The 19,672-nt window shown below is 45.7% G+C and overlaps 1 protein-coding gene and 2 non-coding genes across 3 annotated transcripts in view; all 3 read right to left on the reverse strand.

Annotated features, from left to right (window-relative positions):
• Positions 1-19,672, reverse strand: part of RAB6B (RAB6B, member RAS oncogene family) — a 159,828-nt gene that overhangs the window by 101,450 nt on the left and 38,706 nt on the right. The gene's annotated exons all lie outside the window — the stretch shown is intronic.
• On the reverse strand, positions 4,306-4,443 carry LOC114817078. The gene has a single exon (XR_003764930.1). It is a non-coding gene; the product is annotated as a small nucleolar RNA SNORA7 (small nucleolar RNA).
• On the reverse strand, positions 11,296-11,433 carry LOC114817491. The gene has a single exon (XR_003765353.1). It is a non-coding gene; the product is annotated as a small nucleolar RNA SNORA7 (small nucleolar RNA).

The raw sequence follows: 19,672 nt of genomic DNA on the forward strand, positions 1-19,672 counted from the left end.
TTATTGCTATTGTTCTTGTCTGTCTGTCTCCCCTGATCAGAATGTAAGCCCGTCAAAGGGCAGGGACTGTATCTGCTACCGATTTGTACATTCCAAGCGCTTAGTACAGGGCTCTTCACATAGTAAGCGCTCAATAAATACTATTGAATGAATGAAAAAGACGAGGTGGAGGTGCAGTATGAGCAGTGGTCTTAGAGGAACCAAGAGTGTGAGCTGAGTTATAATGGGAGAGAAACAAGGATAGGGAGAATAGAGAGCGTTTGACTTCCTTACAGCTGATAATGAGGAGTTTCTGTTGGATGCATAGATAGATAGGTAACCATTGGTTTTGAGGAGTGGGGAGATGTGTGCAGAAGGATTTTTTTAAGAAAAATGATAAGATAAGCAGAGTGAACCATCTCAGTAATGCATCTGGAGAGTTTCCAGTACTCTACCAGTCTTGACTATGGGAGAGAGAGTCAAGCAGAGGCTTATCCATTCCATTCCTAGCTGGCCAGTGGCTAGCGAGAGGAAGGCAATTGGCTACAAGTCAAAACTCACCTGTGCTGGGGAGTGGCGGCACGGGAGAGAGTCGAGGGCAGAGGCTCAATTTTACTGCGCGGAAGGAGGCAATGGTAAACCACTTCTGGATTTTGACCAAGAAAACTCTCTGGCTACTCTACCAGACCGATTGCAGATGGAGAATGGGGTGTACTGGGAGAGATGTGTCATTGGAGTCGCTATGCGTCGGAGGTATAAGACAAGCAGAGTATAGCATGGACAGGAGAGGGAAGAGGCTGGAGGCAGGGAGGTCAATGAGGAGGTTGATACGGTAGTAAAGGCAAAATATGAGATGTTGTGATGGTAGAACAGGTGTGATTTGGTGACTGCACATTTTGGGGTTGAAAAAAAGAGATGAGTTGAGGATAACCGTGAGGTTGCTGGCTTGTGAGACAGGGAGAATGGTGGTCTTGCCAACAGTATGGGAAAATTCAGGGAGTTCTGTTTAGTAAATGTTCCATTTGAGATGTCAGGATTCAACTCAGGATGTTGAATTTAGCATGTTCAACTTAGGTCCTGCTGTAATAATAATATTGGTAATAATAATAAAAATAATAATATTTGTTAAGTGCTATGTGCCAAACACTGTACTAATTGCTGGGGTAGATGGAAGATAATCAGGTTCCACATGGGGCTCACATTCTAAGTAAGAGAGAACACAGGTGTGAATCCCCATTTTGCAGATGAGGGAACTGAGGCCCAGAGAATAAAAATAATAATAATTATGATATTTGTTAAGTGCTTACTATTTGCCAAGCACTGTTCTAAGCGCTGGGGTAGATATAAGATAAACAGGTTGTCCCACATGGGGCTCACAGACTTAATCCCCATTTTACAGATTAAGTAGCAGAGGTCCAGAGAAATGAAGTGACTTGCCCAAAGTCACACAGCAGACATGTAGTGGTGCCAAGATTAGAAGGCGCATCTTCTGATTTCCAAGCTTGAGCTCTTTCCAGTAAGCCACGCTGCTTGTCCAAGGTCACACAGCAGGTAAGTGGCAGAACCGGGATTAGATTAGATCATTCCGGGACATGAATTTCTGACATCCCAGAATGGTGTAGGGCAACCATCCTATTCTCTATGCCATGATAGAAGGGGAAAGTGTCCAAGTTTCAGATGGCAACCTAATGTGCCTGACAAGCTCAGATGGACTATCTCCCTTCGAATATGGGGCATCTATTCTCTTCACAGTTGGTGCCCTTGACATATTTGAACCACTGAGGAAATGGGGCTGCTGTCCTTGGATCCTTCCAACCCATACCCCCCAGTTGGCCCTGACCATTGACCCCTTATCTTTGCTGCAGCCTATGGTGATCCAGCCTCTTTTGGGGGACCAACTCTCCAGATTTGACACCTGGAAGATCTAATTACAATGGTGATTTAGGGCCATTTCGGGGAAGATTTTCAGGGATTCAGATTTCCCCAGTTTGCCTGAACCAGCTCCAACTGAAACAAGCCTTAAATACCCAAGTACATTTCTGCCATCATTCTGTGTCTTTTAGCCCCCAGAAAGACTTGGTAAAATTTTGAGGTTCAGCTAAACTGTCCTGTGCCCAGTGGGGCTTGAGGGGATTCTGGTGGATATTCTGATTCACCAGATTGCTTGTTTTGTTATGTTCTGTTTTGCTTTGCTGTCTGTCTCCCCCATTTAGACTGTGAGCCCGTTATTCGGCAGGGATTGTCTCTGTCGCCTAATTGTACATTCCAAGCACTTAGTACAGTGCTCTGCACTAGTAAGTGCTCAATAAATACTACTGAATGAATGAATGGTGAGAGGGAGTGCCCTATGCCCACCCCCCTCCCGACAGCGGCATATACCTTGAGTTACCAAGTTTCACCCCATAAGATATGCCTGGGTGTTCTCCTTGGGAATGGACAGATAACCAGTATTTACATAGTATAACAAGTGACCAATGTAGCTTGCAGTTGAGGAAACTGAAGCACAGAGAAGTTAAGTGACTTGCTCAGGGTCACACAGGAGGCAATTGATGGAACTGGGATTAGAAAGCAGGTCCTCTAACTCTCAGGCCAAGCTTTACCCAATAGGCCACAGTGTTTCCCAAACTTTCCCTCTAATCACTCACTGGGGACCTCCTGTGCAGGAGAACTGATGGACCAATCCACATGCTGACCCTCTGCCAAGGGAAAAAGCATTTCCTTGATTATATTATATATTTATGGTCAATTTTTAAGTGCTTACTATGTGCCAGGGACTGTACTAAGCACTGGCGTGGATATAAGCAAATTGGGTTGGACAGTCCCTTTCCCATATAGGCCTCACAATCCCCATTTTACAGATGAGGTAACTGAGGCCCAGAGAAGTGAAGTGACTTGCCCAAGATCACCTGGCAGACAAGTGGCAGAGCTGGAATTAGAACCCAGGTCCTTCTAACTCCCAGCCCGGGCTCTTTCTGGTATTACATATATTTATACCTCAATCCTGAAGATAACATTTTCAAGATCCAGTGGATGCCCTCTAATCTTGGTGGAATCAAATTTGGGGAGCAGTGAATCTGGGTTTGCCCAGGGCTCTCTCTTTAGATTACGTCCCTCTCTGCCTTTACCTTTCTTAGACGGAAGAGTTCTGTTCCAATCTATCAGTCCATTATTAGAGCACTTATTAGCTAATCGCACTATCGAGTTCTGACAACCTTCAGGTGAGTGGTCAAAAAACTATACCAGAACAATTTCCCAGGATTGCCTGATAGGACACTAATTTCTCCAGGTTTCACTGGAAACTCATAAGTGGTGACCTTCCACCTCCTGACTTTGCCAGGCTTGTGGCCACCAGGAAAAGCCAAGGCCATTTTCTAACCCAGCAACCCTGAAAATTGCATCTCAATCTGCAACCTTGAAAGTCAGGTCACAGGAACGATATCATAAATAAGGGATTGGTTCCTAAACCGAGGTCAGATGCCCTATTTTTACCAAAATTGCCCACAGTCACATAATCAATTATAGATGTCTAATATAGCTATGGTAGAGTATTTATATATATTGAGTTAAGAAATGTCCCAAAATAGGGTGGCCGGCTTTTAGCTTAGGGGAAGTAAAATGTCTTCCTCCCTGGTGACTTTAGCTGGTGATCAGGTGATCCAACCAAGTCATTCCCTCTTCACCTTGCCCTATCATCTGCACTTTCTCCTTGTTTCCTTCCCTCTTCGCAGTGTGCTTTCAAAATTGTTTCCCCATTTTCCGTGGATCCTTTTTTTCACTGCATTTGTTAAGTGCTTACTATGTGTCAAGCACTGTTATAAGCCCTGGGGTAGATAAAAGATAATCAGGTAGGACACAGTCCAACATGGGACTCAACCTAAATTGGAGGGAGGAGGATTTAATTCCCGTTTTACAGAAGAGGTAACTGAGGCAAAAGAGGTGTCCAAGGTCACATAAAAGCTGGGATTAGAACCTAAGTCCTCTGACTCCCAGGCCCAGGCTCCTTCCACTAGGCCAAACTTTGTTCTGTCCCCACACCAGTGTCCACTGTCTCAGAGTTGGTGCTTTAAATGAGGCTTTTGTAATAATGATAGTAATAATAATTATCTTGTCTTATGCTGTCGAGTCATTTCCAACCCATAGCGACACCTCGGTCACATCTTTACCCGAATTCCCCGCTCTTCATCTGTAATCGTTCTGGTAGTGTATCCATACAGTTTTCTTGACAAACATATGGAAATGTTTCACTGCCTCCTTCCACGCAGTCAACTTGAGTCTCTGCCCCCGACTCTCTCCCATGCTGCTGCTGCGCAGCACGGGTGAGTTTTGACTTGTAGCCGATTGCCTTCCATTCGCCAGCCACTGGCCAAGCTAGGAATGGAATGGACAGGCCTCTGCTTGACTCTCCCTCCCATAGCCAAGACTGATAGAGTACTGGAAACTCTCCAGGTGCGACCCTGAGAGGGGAATAATAATTGTGGTACTAGTTAAATGCTTATTATGCGCCAGACACAGGGGTGGATACAAGCAAATTGGTTTGGACGTGGTCCCTATCCCACTTGGGGCTCACAGTCTTAACCCCCATTTGACAGATGAGGTAACCTGAGGCCCAGAGAAATTAAGTGACTTGCCCAAAGTCACAAAGTAGACAAGTAGTAGAGCTAGGATTAGAACCCAGGTCCTTCTGACTCCCAGGCCCGTACTGTATTCCAGGAACTATACTGAGCGCTGGGATAGAAGCAAGCTAAACTGGTTAGGCACAGTCCATGTCCATGCCCATGTGGGGACCCCATTTTGCAGATGAGATAACTGAGGCACAGAGAAGTAAATGACTTGTCTAAGGTCACACAGCAGCAAATGGAGGAGCTGGGTTGAGAAACCAGGTCCTCTGACTTCCTGGCCCGGGCTTCCTCTGACTTCCTGGCCCATGGTCCCTCCACTAGACCATGCTGCTCTTGACTCTCTCCAGCATTGTTCTGAGCTTTGGTATGTCCCTGTGGAACGGGGCTTGGGACCGGAGTGAGTTCCCATAGAATCTCAGGAGAGACCTGAGGCTCAGAGATTGCCCGAAATAACTTAGTCGGCCAGACAACGGCTCCTTCCACCCCCCAGGGGCTGAGAAGGTTAAGATGACTCTCTCTGTCCGGGCTATTAGATCAGATCTCCTTTCCTCTGGACGTGCAGGCGGCAGCTCATCTTTAACCTCTGTCTCCCCCTCTAGACTGTAAGCTTGTTGTGAACAGGAAACGAGTTTGTTATATTGGTATACTGTACTCTCCCAAGCATTTAGCACAGCTCTCTGCACACAATAAGTGCTCAATAAATACGTTTGACTGGCTTAGTAAGGAAGGCTATTGCCTCCCACTGAGGACTGGCCAATTTTAGTCAAGAATGACCCACCTCAGATGAGGCCAGCTGTCTCTGGCTTCCCATCCTACATAGACAGATGGAGCCTGAACCTTCCAGCAGACAAACCCCTCTCTCCCACTGACCTCTCCAAATTCGGGTGGAGAAAGGGTTGGAAAAGAATGGAAGAAAGTATGGGTCCCCCCTGCCCCAGCTCTAAGTTAGGAGCTGCCCCTTCGACAAGGGGGTGAGGAGAAGAGGGAGCAGCGGAAAAGGCAAGGGGATTGTAGGTAGCTCCTTCTCACTAGTGAAAGACGGGGAAATGGGGCACGGCACTGCATCTTTGAGCTCAGGGATATCTGTTCGGCAGAGGTACGGAGAGCAGAGCTCTAGGATGAGCCAGCTGGCCATTTTCTGATTCTTCCAAGCCCAAGGGCACAGAGCTTGATGCTGGGAGGGCTTGGCTGAGGAGCTCTGAGCTTCCCTTCCCCACAATAATAGTGACCACAGAGGACATCGTTCTTCACTCTCACTCTTCCCTCTTTCTTCCTCCACTTCCTGTCCTCAGAGAGAAAGACAATGTCTGTTTCCCTTTGGAGTTGGACATTAGCACCTTGTCCCTCTGGACCGTAAGTTTGTTGTGGCATGGAATGTGTCTATTTTGGTATTGTATTCGCCCAAGCTCTGCACACAGTAAGTACTCCATAAATACGTTTGACTGACTGTCTGACTGACGCCATCACTATTACCAGCACCATCATCACCAGTAATTGTTGAGTACCTTCTATGTGCAGAGCACCCTGAAAGTGGACAACCCGCCCTCAAGGGGCTTATAATCACATGGCCTCTACTTCTGTGTGGTTGGGTGTGCTGATAAGCGCCACGAGGGTGAGAATCATGACTTACCATCACTGACCTTGTCTGCTGATACAGGCACAGAGAAAACCATGCAAGGAGGACACGATACACAGAATGAACAAAGGGAACAGCTGAACTGAGGTCCTCAAATGAAGAGGGAAGCAATGCAGCCTAGTGGATAAATCATGGTCCTGGGAACCGGAGGAACTGGGTTCTGTTCCCAGCTCTACCACCGGTCTGCTGTGTGACCTCAGGCAGGTCACTTGACTTCTGTGTCCCTCAGTTTCCTCAATGGGGATTCAATATCTGTTCTCCCTCCAACTTAGACAGGGATCCCCAGAGGGACAGGTCCTGTATAATAATAATTACGGTACTTGTTAAGTGCCAAGTACTGTTCTACGCACTGGGGTAGATAAAAGTTAGTCAGGTTGGACAGAGTCCCTGTCCTACTTAGGGCTCACACTCCTAATCTCCATTTAACAGATGAGATAACAGAGGCCCAGAAAAGTGAAATGACCTGCCCATGATCACACAGCAAACAAGTGGCGGATCTGGGATCCGACTCCCTAGGCCCAGGCTCTATCCACTACACCACGCTACTTCTCTAATCTGTATCTAACCTAATTAATTTGCAACTACCCCAAGGCTTAGTACAGTGTGTGGAACCTAGTGAGAGCTTTAAAAATACCAAAATTAATTAAATTACAGTTCAAGGATGCAGAGAAGTACCACCGATTTTAGTTGGGCCCTTCCTTTACTCGAGGGAAACGCTGAAGGGGCTTTAGGGGTCATCGGACGGAGCTATTCCACAGGACAGATCAGGACATCGGCAGGACCAGATTCCCTTCCACCCAGGGCTGGGGTCCCTCACCATGTCCAGCAGCAACCGGACTTCCCCGTGCCCAAACCCTCCTTATAACAGCTTAGAGCCGTTCGACTTTCCCAAGCCACAGCGCTTGGCGAGTTTTCTGGACCCACCAAATCCTGATCGGAGAGTTCTCGCTGTGTCATTTCGCTCTGCCTTAGTCTGACCGCTTCTCTAAGCCACAGAATGGCGATTAATAAGCCCACTGGGCCTCCCGGGAGATCATTCTGTTGTCTGAGCACAAACGTGCTCAAGGCCACCCCAGCTGAGGCCTGAGGAGATGGATTGAGGCAGAGATCTGCTCGAGCGGCAGGCCGGAACTTAGAGCGTCGGCCGAGACAAAGAGCCCTCAAGGAATCTGCGGCTTCGCGGACCAGGAGAGTGGTGGAGGGGAGGCAGCAGGCCTCAATCCATGGGGGGACTGATGGGGGCAGGTGACTGTACCCCAGATGGAGCTTCAGGGACTTTCTTCTCTTAAGGAGAAGATATTTGGACACTTGATATTCACCCCACCCTCAGCCTTATATTTGGACACTTGATATTCACCCCACCCTCAATCCCACAGCACTTATATCCACATCTTAACATTATACATTATAAATTACTTATTTTCTCATATTAATGTCTGCTCTCCCTCTAGACTGTAAACTTACTGTGGGCAGGGAACATGTCGGCTAATTCTTCAAATAATAATAATGATAATAATAGTACTTGTTAAGGGCTTACTATGTGCCAAGCACCGTTCTAAGTGCTGGGGCAGATACAGGGTAATCAGGTCGGGAACAGTCCCTGTCTCACAGGGGGCTCACACTCTTATCCCCATTTTACAGATGAGGTAACTGAGGCACAGAGAAGTTAAGTGACTTGCCCAAGGTCACAGAAGAGATATGTGGTGGAGCCGGGATTAGAACCTTTGACTCATAGGCCCATCCTCTATCCACTAAGATGTGCTGCTTCTCCTTAGCACTTAGAACACTTAGAATGTGTCTGTTTATTGTTATAATTTACTCTCCCAAGGGCTTAGTTCAGTGCATTGCACATAATAAGCACTCAATAAATACAACTGAATGAATGAATGAGTTAGAACACTGCTCTGCACATTGTAAGCGCTCAATAAAGACCATTGATTGGTTGATTGATTGAGACTACTGTGAAAATCCATTCCAAAAAAAGTCCTGGAAAGGAAGAGCTTCCATCTCCTCCAGGATCGATCGATCGATTAAAGATTTTCCAAAGAACTTCCAATGAACTTCCACCACTTTGGGTCATGCCATCTTACCATTGACGGGTTCAGAGTTTTCATAGCACTACTCAGATAGACTTATGAGAAGCAGTAAGGTTTAGTGGATACAGCCCGGGCCTGGGAATTAGAAGGAGCTGAGTTCTAATTCTCTCTCTGCCATACGTCTGCTGGGTGACTTTGGGTAAGTCACTTAACTTCTCTGTGCCTCAGTTACCTCATCTCTAAAATGGGGATTTAGACTGTGAGCCCATGTGGAACAGGGACTGTGTCCAAACTGATCAGCTTGTATCTACTACAGCACTTAGAACAGTGCTTGGCACATAGTAAGCACTTAACAAGTACCATAATTATTATTATCATTCTTAAAACTTTTCGAATTACAAGGACAACACCACATTTTTAAATTTACACCTTTCCAGCCTTACCACACATAGCCTTACTGAGAAACAGCAGGGCCTAGGAGACAGACCACGGGCTCAAGATTCAGAAGGCCTGGGTTCTCATCCAAGCTCTGCCAATTGTTTCCTGTGTGATCTTGGGCAAGTCTCCTAACATCTCTGTGCCTCAGTTTTCCCAGCTGTAAAATGGGGATTAAGTGCCTTTCCCCCCTCCTACTTAGACTGTGAGCCCCAAGTGGGACAGGGACTATGTTTAACCTTAGTAACTTGTATCTACTCTAGTGTTCAGAGCAGTGCTTGGCAAATAGTAAGCACTTAATAAATACTATAATCATATGATGATAAGTGTTTTCAACCACACAACTGTACTTTATTACAGTTTCTGTCAACCTATCACTGGTGTTTACTGAGTGCTTAATCTGTACAACTATACTAAACAGAGAAGCCGCATGGTTTAGTGGAAAGAGTGCGGGCTTGGGAGTCAGAGGATATGGGTTTTAATCCTGCCTCCGCCACTTGTCTGCTGTGTGACCTTGGGCAACTCACAACTTCTCTGTGCCTCAGTCACCTCATCTGTAAAATGGAGAGTAAAAGCATGAACCCCTCTGGGACAATCTGATTACCCTGTATCTACCCCAGTGCTTAGAACAGTGCTTGGCACATACTAAGTGCTTAACAAATACCATAATTATTATTATTTTTATTATTCTTTAAGCATTTGGGAGTATATCATATAATAGTTAGTAGACATGACATGCTCCGATCAATAGAGCACAGGCCTGGGAGTTGGAAGGAACTAGGTTCTAGTCTTGGCTCTGCCACTTGACTGCTGCATGATGTTGGGCAAGTCACTTCACTTCTCTGTGCCTCAGTTACCCCATCTGTAAAATGGGGCTTACGATTGTGAGCGCTAAGCACTGGGGTGGACACAAGCAAATCAGATTAGACATCATTCATGTTCCTCATGGAGCTCACAATCTTAAACCCCATTTTACAGATGAGGGTACTTCCTCCTGTCCCTCTGTGCAACAGGAACGGTGTCCTACCTGATTATCTAACAGTGCCTGGTACATTGTAAGCATTCATCCATCAATCATATTTATTAAGTGCTTACTGTGTTCAGATCACTGTACTAAACTCTTGGGAAAGTACAGTACAACAATAAATAATGACATTCCCTGTCCACAATGAACTCACAGATTAGAGTGGGGGATACAGAAATCAAAACAAATAAATAAAATACAGATATGTACATAAGTGCTTTGGAGCTGAGATGGGGGAAGAGCAAAGGGATAAATAAAATTACAGATATATACATAAGTGCTGTGAGGCTGGGAGGGGGGAAGAACAAAGGGAGCAAGTCAGGGTGATGCAAGAGGGAGTGGGAGTTGAAGAAAAATGGGACTTAGTCTGGGAAGGCTTCTTGGAGGAGGTGTGCCTTCAATATTTGAAGTTGGGGAGAGTGATGCTGGGGAAGATACACAATAAACAGATCAAAGACGGTCTCTGACCCAGGTGGCGCTCACAGTCTAAGAGGTAGAGAGAGCTTATATTTTATCCCCATTACTCAGATTTAAAAATTGGGGCACCCATAGCTTTAGAATCCTTCCCAAAGTTACAAAGCAGGTCATTGGCTAATCTCGGACTCGAACTCAAGTCCCTTGATCTCCAACCTCTTTCCAATTCACTATGCCATCTATTTAGATTGGACTCTCAAACGCTTATTACAGAGTTTTGCGCACATCAAACACTCAATAATTATGATTGAATGAATGAATGAATGAATGACAGAGTATACAATTCTGGGTGATTTTGATAAAAAAACAAGGCATCCAAACTTGACCCATTTTGAAAACAATTTCTAGTAGAAAATTGGTTCGTTCGTTTTATGGTATTTGCTAAGTGCTTACTATATATCAAACACTTTTTCAAGCACTGGTGTAGATACAAGTCAATCGGGTCAGATACAGTCCCTGTCCCATGCAGAACTCACAGTCTAAGTAGGATATTTCATTAGCTATTTCACCCCCATTTTACAGTTGAGAAAACAGAGGCACAAAGAAGTGAAGTGACTTGTCCAAGGTCATGCAGCAGGCAAGTGGTGGAGCTGAAATTAGATCAGTTCTGTCTTCTCAATAGTTCATCTTAATTTTCCAGGAAGCAGTAGCCCTAATACTAAGAGAGGGCTGGTTGGAGCGAAGCAGATATCCTCCCTACTCCAAATTCATGGTGTCTGCCCAGCACCTCTATCCATCCATCAACCAATGGTATTTATTGGGTGCTTACTGTGTGCAGAACCCCATACTAAACACATGGGAGACCTCACTGCTGTAGAGGAGGTAGACATGATCCCTGGCCACAAGGAATTTAAAGATTAGAGGAGGAGCTTGTCTTGTCTTACGCTGTTGTCTCCAACCCAAAGCAACTCCATGGACACATCTCTCTCAGAATGCCAACTTCCATCTGCAATCATTCTGGTAGTGGATCCAGAGAGTGTTCTTTGTCAAAATCTGGAAGCGGTTTACCACTGCTTCCTTTGGCTCAGTCAACTTGTGTCTCTGCCCTCGACTCTCTCTCATGCCGCTGTTGCCCAGCATAGGTGAGTTTTGACTCGTAGCAGATTGCCTTCTATTCGCTAGCCACTGCCCAAGCTAGGAATGGAATGGATACGTCTCTGCTTGACTCTCCTTCCCTTAGTTGAGACTGGTAGAGTACTGGAAACTCTCCAGGTGCGATCCTGAGAGGGGCTAGAGGGGGAGGCTGTCACTAAAATAAATTACAGATGGATGTGCACATAAGTGTTCATTGTTTGCAAGGTAGTTTTCAAAAGAATTTGCAAAGCAGAGGTTTGCTCTAGGCAGAAAATTCTGGATTTAATTAGGGTGTTTATGGATTGTACCTAATTATCAGTGGTGATGGAGGACAGGGCAGAGTAATCAATAGATCATCCCAAAGCCTCACTGGGGCCAAATGAACTGTCCTGTTCTCCACCAGAGATGTCATGGTGGCCTTTCCCCTCCACCTTGCTCTCTCCCTAGGCCAAGGTCACACAGCAGACGAGTGGTGGAGCTAAGATTAAAATGCTGGTCCTCTGACTTCCAGGCCCTTGCTCCTTCCATTAGGCCACACTGTTTCTCATTATTATTATTTGATCACCTTGCATTTACTCCAGTAAATACACGGTAGGTGCTTGTCACGTGTCCAATGTATCAGATTAATACTATTGTTATTATTACTACTGCTGTTAAGCAGCGTAGCTCAATGGAAAGAGCCCGGGCTTGGGAGTCAGAGGTCGGGGGTTCTAATCCTGGCTCCGCCCCTTGCCAGCTGTGTGACTCTGGGCAAGTCACTTAACTTCTCTGTGCCTCAGTTACCTCATCTGTAAAATGGGGATTAAAACTGTGAGCCCCATGTGAGACAACCTGATCACCTTGTATTCCCCAGCGCTTAGAACAGTGCTTTGCACATAGTAAGCGCTTCAACAAATACCACAGTTTATTTTATTTTTTGGTATTTAATTGAGGTGGCTGTGATTTGGGCTAAAACAGTTTTTCAAGTTAACTAAATCAATAAAAAGAGAGATTTTGAGTAAGCTAATTTCCTGATTGGTCTACAAAGAGCTTGGAAAAATACACTGTCCTCACCCACTGGTACGGAAGCCTTCTCCTCTCACCCCTCTCCTCAGCTACCCCCCGCCCCTCCCCACGATTGCTTTCCTCTTCTGGAAGGGAAGAGAACAGAAACATCTGTCTGCAGCAAACTCACTCAGGCCTTCCTGAACAGACCCAGATTTCTGAGACATTAGAATGAAATGTGGAGAGAATCATGGAGTTTATTCTTTCCCTTTCAGACCTACTGTCTGATTTCTTTTATGCTCCGGGCACCTGAGGTTGAGTGTTAATTTACAGAGGTAATATTTATTTTCTATTTAATGTGGTCCAGATAAAGAATCTTCACCAGAGTCATTGGGAGGGGCCTCTTTATCTCGGATAAGTTCTGCATTTACACAGCTCACCCCCACATGTATATATATATATAATATATACATATATATTTATATATATATATGCATGTAGATACACATTCATATATAGGAACATATGCTCCACACACCCGATTCCTGAGTTCTTTCTTTCTAATGCTTTCTTTCCTTTTTCTAGATTATATACATCTAAATAAAAGATGGCTTGCTATTTCCCAGCAATCTCCTTTGGGATTTGAGGATGATTGCTTGTCTCAGAAAGCGAATGCTTCTCCTTTGCTGAAATTTTACTGCAGTCCCCAGCATATAGGAAACTTCTCCATTCCAACTGTCAAGAGCCACAGGGGAGAGGGAGCCTGTCACCTCTGTCTCAGTGCCATGGATTCTCAGAAATGGTCTGGCGGGTTTGGGAGCTCCACTGGAGTCCTTTTGGTTTTCTTTTTTCATCACATTACTCTATGCTGTTTGAGTGTCTAGCTTTGAGATAATAACCGTGGGTTAGTAAGAGCTTCCGCTCGTCTCTGAGCAGGGTGGCAGTGAGACTGAGATTCTGGAGTCGAGAATACAGGAGGGCTTGGCTAAGTGAGGAAGGGTCTTCAGAAGGAGAGGAGGAGAAGCAAAGAGAGAAGGGGAGCATGAGAGAAAGAGAAAAGGAGTGAGGGGAGGGGATGAGAGAACCAAAGGGGGCAAGAGGAAATGAGAAGGGGCAAGAGGAGGTAAGAGGGGTTGAGTCAGGAGAAGGAGGGAGAGAAGGGAAAAAGGGGTGATGGGGGGGGGGTAATGGAGGAGGAGGAGGCAAGAGGAAAGAAGAGGGGGTGAGAGGAGGGATAGATGGAGTTGGCACAATGGAAGGGCAAGAGGAAGCAAGGGTGTGAGAGGGGGCGAGGGGGATGAGAGGGAAGAAGGGAGAAAAAACCAAAATAGGGAAAGAAAAGTACAGGTGTGGGGAAAATAGAGAGGGAGGTGGAAGAGAAAAAGATGGGAACATTGCCAGAGAGAGACGAAATGAGAAACTGAGAGATGGAGTGGAAGATGGGCTGAGAGGATGCAGAAGTGTGTGGCTCAGGTTGTGCTCCATGGCAAGGCCAACCCCGACCCCCAGAGGTTGCCTTCCTGCTCTGGGGAGGATCAGGCTCGCTGAGGAGCCCAGCCTGAGCCTGTTAGCCAACATTCTGCCTGCACTTGCCTGTACTCAGAGGCGCTACTGGGCTTTGTTTCGCTGGGCTGGCTCAATCCGCTGCTCCTGTGGTTGGTTTTGTTGCTGGATTTTGTTTGAATTTCCTCTCATTTTAGACTCGAGAGATCCAGACTGAAGCGGCTGCTGATGTTATTTCTCCTAGAGGCAGCAGCAACAGCAGTGGCGGTGGTGACACAATGACACAGCAAGACACCTGACATCTTTTCCCAGGTCAGGCCTTAGTTGCCTCTGTCCCTGTCCTCGTAGGAGCTGCTACTGCAGCATGGCATAGTGGATAGAGCAAAGGCCTCAGAGTCAGAAGGTCCTGGGTTCTAATCCCTGCACCACCACTCATCAGCTATGTGACCTTGGGCAAGTCACTTCACTTCTCTATGCCTCAGTTACTTCATCTGTAAAATGAGGATTGAGACTGTGAGCCCCACATGGGACAGGGATTGTGTCCAACCCGATTTGTTGTATCCACCCCAGAGCTGAGTACAGTGACTGGCACATAGTAAATCCTTAACAAATACCAACAACAATTATCATTACTATTATTATCAATTTCTGACTCGGATTGGCTGTCTCTAGGGAGTTATTTTGTGTGAATTCAGGAACAGAGACCCTAGATGTGGATTTCTCCATGGAGTCTCCATCCTCTCTTGAGCATGAGGGTCAACTGAGAGCGTGTGTCCTGGAGACCATCCATCCCAGCCCTGTGACTGATAGAGTCGGGTAATAATAACTGTGGTATTTGTTAAGTGTTTGCTATGTGCCAGGAACTATACTAAGTGCTGGGATGGACACAAATAAATCGGATTGGACACAGTCCCTGTCCCCCCAGGGGGCTCATCGTCTCAATCTCCATTTGCAGATGAGGTAACCCAGTCCCAGAGAAGTGAAGTGACTTCCCCAAGGAGCCACAACAGACAAGTGGCAGAGCCGGAATTAGAACCCATGACTTTCTGACTCCCAAGCCCGTGCTCTATCCACTACACCGTGCTGCTCCATGGCAAGGTGAGGTGAGAGGAGAAGCGCAGCCCGGAAGCCCCTAAGGGTCCATTTGAGGTGGGTTTCAACCCAAATCACTGAGTCCTCCAGATTGAGGCTTAGGACAGATTGCAGTTTCACTGGGATAGAAAATGATGATGATCTCAGGATGATATGGCCTGAGAACAAAAAGAGATTCCATATGGGAAATAGGAAAATGAAATTAAATGTATAAAAATAATTATATCTGTTAAGCCTTTAGTATATGACAAGCACTGTTCTAAGCACCGTGGCAGATACAGGTTAATCAGATTGGACACAGTCCCTGTCCCACACTGGGCTCACACTCTTAATCTCCATTTTTTACAGATGAGGTAAAATGTAATCTGTAGATCTGTAAAATGGGGATTGAGACTGTGAGCCCCAGGTCAGACAACCTGATGACCTTGTATCTACCCCAGCTCTTAGAACAGTGCTTGGCACATAGTAAGCAGTTAACAAATACCATCATTATTACTACTATTATTATATGGACTGTGTCCAACCTGATTAGCTTATATCTACCCCAGCATTCAGTTCAAAGCCTGGCGTATAGTAAGTGCTTAAAAAATACCATTAACCCTCCCCTCAAAAAAATCTGCTACTTCTAATACTTCTTCTACTTCTGCTGATGCTACTATTGCTACTAATATTATTTCCTGAAGCTGCTAATATTACTACTACTAATAATAATTATGGTATTTGTTAAGCACTTACTATGTGCCAAGCACTGTTCTAAGCATCAGGTTCAGGTACTCCTACACCCAGTCTTAATCCCCATTTTCCAGATGAGGTAACTGAGGCCCAGAAAAGTGAAGTGACTTGCCCATGGTCACACAGCAGACAAGTGATGGAGCCGCGATTAGAACCCACGTCCTCTGACTCCCAAGCCCGTGCTCTTGCCACTAAGCCATGCTGCTTCTCCATTAATGATGGCATTTAAGCACTTACTATGTGCCAAGCACGTTCTAAGCACTGAGAAGGATACAGGGTGATCAGGTTGTCTCACATGGGGCTCACAGTCTTCATCCTCATTTTGCAGATGAGGGAACTGAGGCCCAGAGAAGTGAAGTGACTTGACCAAAGTCACACAGCTGACATGTATGTTCAGTATGTAGCTGGGCTACTATACTACTGGTATTACCGATGCTGCTGCTATTACTACTGCTATGGTTACTAGCAACATTAGTTAGTTATTAGTTATTAGTCTCTACTAATACTATGCTAGTACTCTTACTAGCAGCTATTACTACTAATATTTCTGTTAGTACTTCTGCTATTGCTATTACTATTAGTTCTGCTGGTGTCACTCCTGGTGCTATTAATATTTCCGCTGTTGCTACTGGTCCTCCTCCTACTATGGCTGCTGCTGCTGCTAATAATAATAATGATGGTATTTGTTAAGTGCTTATTATGAGCCCAGCACTGTTCTAAGCACCGGGGGAGAGACCAGGTAATGAAGTTGTCCCACGTGGGGCTGCCAGTCTTAATCCCCGTTTTCCAGATGAGGCAGCTGGAGCCTGGAGAAGCGAAGTGACTTGCCCCAAGTGACAGAGCTGACAGGTGGTGGAGCCAGGATTAGAACCCATGACCTCTGACTCCCATGGTCAGGCTCTTTCCACGGAGCCACGCTGCTTCTCCGCATCTCCGGGGCTCCACTGCTAAGACAATATTCTGTGGGCCACAGGCCCCCAGCCATCTCACTCTCAGCTGGACCAAGACCATGTCTACCAACTCTCTTGCTTTATGCTCTCCCACGCGCTTAGTACAGTGTTCTGCACCCAGTGAGCAGTCAAGAAATACCACTGATTGATCCATCTTTGGAGGTGGAGGAGCTCATCTTGAGGGATCTTTCCATTCAGCACCAGGAACCCGGACTGGAGCCGTGGTTAAGGGTGGGCAGAGTTGGCAATGCGTTAGGCCTACAGTTTCAGCTCACTGTTTGCCATGGCTATTGCTAATCATGATATGAACAGGGCTAATGAGAAGAAGTAGCTCGGCTCTGGAGAGGCTAGAGAGATCGTCCTCTTAGCTTTCTGAAGGTCGCCCTCACTGTGAACTCCATGTGAGGCATCCATTCAATCGTATTTATTGAGCGCTTACTATGTGGAAGTCACTTCACTTCTCTGGGACTTCATTACCTCATCTGAAAATGGAGACTGAGACGGTGAGCCCCATGTGGGGCAGGGACTGCGTCCAACCCGATTTGTTCGTATCCATCCCAGCCCTTAATAAAGTGCCTGGCACACTGTAGGCGCTTAACAAACACGAGAATTATAATAACGATCATTATATTGTTACCAATATATTACAATTATTATATATATTTTTTTTGTTGGTATTTGTTAAGCGCTTACTATGTGCCGAGCACTGTTCTAAGCGCTGGGGTAGACATAGGGGAATCAGGTTGTCCCACGCGGGGCTCACAGTCTTAATCCCCATTTTACAGATGAGGGAACTGAGGCACAGAGAAGTTAAGTGACTTGCCCACAGTCACACAGCCGACAAGTATTATAACACAACAATAATATTAATAATAATGATTAATAATAGCATACTATTTATTTATTTGGTAATTGTTAATCTCTTACATGTGCCAGATTCTGCACTAAGTATTGGGGTAGATGCTAGTTAATCAGGTTGGACACAGTCCACGTCCCACATGAGGTTCACAGTCTTCATCCTCATTTTACAGACGAGGTAACTGAGGTACGGAAAAGTAAAGTGACATGTCCAAGATCACACGACAGACAAATGAAGGAGCAGGGATTAGAACCCAGGTCCTCTGACTCCCAGGTCTGTGCTCTTTCCACTTGGCCATGCTGCTTCTCTTAAACAGGTTCAGACGATTTTGTTTTACAGAACTGTAAGGACTTTGAAGGCAAAGGAACATGTCTACCTATTCTACTGTACTCTCTCCCATGTGCCTACAACAGTGTTCTTTATGGAGCCATGTTCAATAAGTGCCATTGATTGATTGATTCTGATTCATCGACTGGATTACCAGCCAGATAATCAAGGGAAAATATGATGGCGATAATCATATTTTGAATTTCTCTAGGGCCTCATTTCCTCAGAGCACTTTCATTTCTCTCAGCTCATTTGTCCTTTTTTAAAAAAAAATATTTGTTAAGCGCTTATTATGTGCCAGGCATTGTATTAAAATCTGGGGTAGATATAAGTTAATCAGGTTGGGCACAGTCTCTGTCCCACTTGGGGCTCAGAGTCTTAATCCCCATTTTACAGATGAGGGAACTGAAGCACAGAGAAGTGAAATGACTTTCCCAAATTCACCCAGCAGACAACTGGTGGAGCCGAAATTAGAACCCAGGTCCTTCTGACTCCCAGGACCATGCTCTAATCCTCTAGATACTCCAAAGGCATCGCTCAAATGGTGGTGAGGGGGGCATATTGTTAACTATCTCCATTTCACAGATGGAGACCCCAGAGAACAGAGAGATTGTGACTTGTCCAATTTACCCAGAGCATAAGGCCAGCCTCAAAATCCCCGAGTCTGAGGATTCACCATCATCTTTTCTCTCTAGTCGTTTTTCTTCCATTGCTTCCCTTGTGGCAGTTTGGTAGATCTTCTACTAGATCATCAGGCCCCAAATAGCCTGTGATTATACCCTGGATAGCAAGGCGAGGAGCTCCTTGGAGGATTTCTGAGTTGAGCAAACCCTCAGTATTGCTCAGAGGGCCAAAAGCTCCTTTCTCTAACCCCTTTCAGGGATGGGGATGAGGATGGGTGAGAGGTGTTGCCTGACCAGAGCTGAGAGCCTACTTCTGATGCTGGTAGTGATCCAAGTCGAAGAAATCACCATCAGTGTCTACTCCCCTCTTCTAGACTGAGCCCGTTGTTGGGTAGGGATTGTCTCTATTTGTTGCCGAATTGTATTTTCCAAGTGCTTAGTACAGTGCTCTACACACAGTAAGTGCTCAATAAATACGATTGAATGAATGAATGAATGAACACTCCCTTCTCCCTGTGTCCCAGCCTGTGAAAAGGCAGAGGGACCAAAGCCTCTTCTCTGGCCCAGCTGTCAGCAAAAGAGAGCTTGGATTAGCATGGAATAGTGGATAAAGCACGGGCCTGGGAGTCAGGAGGACCTGGGTTCTAATTTCGGCTCTGATACACATCTGCTGTGTGACCTTGGGCAAGTCACTTCACTTCTTTGGGCCTCAATTTCCTCATCTGTCAAATGGGAAGCCCCCTGTAGGACAGGGACAATGTCCAACCCGATTTGCTTGTTTCAAGCCCAGCACTTAGCAGAGTGCCTGGTTCACAGTAAACACTTAATGAATACCACAATTATTATTAATTTTATCGCTTAAAATTTAGTATTTAGTATTTTTACTAAGCTCTTGGGAAAGTCCAGTAAGAAAGAGTGGGTAGACATGTTCTCTTCCACCAATGAACTCTTCCCAATAGAACTTGGCTCTGCCTACCATGGTTAGGCTTTTCATCTGACTGGGCAAGTCACTTCACTTCTCTGTTTTTCAGTTCCCTCATCTATAAAATGGGGATTAAGACTGTGAGCCTCATGTGGGACAAAGACTGTGTTCAAGCCGATTAGCTCGTATCTACCTCAGCATTTAGAACTAGCGCTCTCAACAAATACCATTATTAGTATTATCATTTATGATTGACTGAGTGAGAGTAGAATCTAACAGTATAAGAGAGTTGGTAGACTCATTCCCAGCCCCTTATAGAAACTCTGCCTTCTCACCTGTCTTCTTCGGAACAAGGATCCCACTGTAACAGTTGATGTGGACCAGCCCCCTGAGGGGAGTAGTT

The sequence above is a fragment of the Ornithorhynchus anatinus genome, chromosome 1 (genome assembly GCF_004115215.2).
Source record: "Ornithorhynchus anatinus isolate Pmale09 chromosome 1, mOrnAna1.pri.v4, whole genome shotgun sequence".
NCBI lineage: Eukaryota > Metazoa > Chordata > Mammalia > Monotremata > Ornithorhynchidae > Ornithorhynchus > Ornithorhynchus anatinus.